We start from the raw sequence: 929 nt of genomic DNA, 5'->3' as shown, positions 1-929 counted from the left end.
GGGGGGGGGGAGTGAGGGGGAGCGAAAGTGGCTCAGTCGAGTCCGACTCTTTGTGATCCCGTGGACTAGCCTGCCAGGTCCCTCTGTCCATGGAATTCTCCAGGCCAGAATACAGGAGTGCGTAACCGTTCCCTTCTCCAGGGGATCTCCCCAACCCAGGGACCAAACCCAGGTCTCCTGCATTGCAGCCGGATTCTTTACCGTCTGAGCCACCAGGGGGTGGGGGGGGCCTGGATTTAAAACCCAGTTTAACTAGATTAAAAGGAAAGGAAATTGTTTGGAACAGATGTGCGGTTCACCACATTGGGGCTCTTCATTTTGCATCCTCTCCTCCCGTTTCTGGGCTTCCCAGATGGCGCTAATGGTAAAGAACCTGAATGCCAATGCAGGAGACTTGAGAGACGCCGGTTCAATCCCTGGATCGGGAAGATCCCTTGGAAAGGTGAACGGCAACCCATTCCAGAGAACCCGAATGCCAATGCAGGAGACTTGAGAGACGCCGGTTCAATCCCTGGATCGGGAAGATCCCCCGGAAAGGTGAATGGCAACCCACTCCAGAGAATTCCACGAACAGAGGAGCCTGGCGAGCCACAGCCCATGGGGTCTTAGAGTCTGACGTGACTTAGCACGCACGCACTCCCGTTTCTAACGGCTCCACCCCTTCCTGTTAACAGCCAGAAGCAACGAGTGTCTTTGGCTTAGGTTCTGGAGCCAAAGACCAACTTTGTCCTCGTTGATTATTCATGAAGTGGGTGGGTCTGTGAGGTAATCTTAATATTTATAAGGGGCGGAGTCTCCTTCCTGAGGGCGCTCAAGGGAGGGTTCTGAAATATTCCTCAGGGAGGACGGCACTTTGGAATCCGGGGGCGGGGCCTTCTTCCCGCTGGGGCTCCTGGGAGGATTCTAAAATATTCTCGAGGCCCAGGGGG

This window comes from Cervus elaphus, chromosome 5 (assembly GCF_910594005.1).
Source record: "Cervus elaphus chromosome 5, mCerEla1.1, whole genome shotgun sequence".
NCBI lineage: Eukaryota > Metazoa > Chordata > Mammalia > Artiodactyla > Cervidae > Cervus > Cervus elaphus.
The sequence above is the reverse complement of the archived record's forward strand: the minus strand, read 5'-3'. Positions refer to the sequence as shown.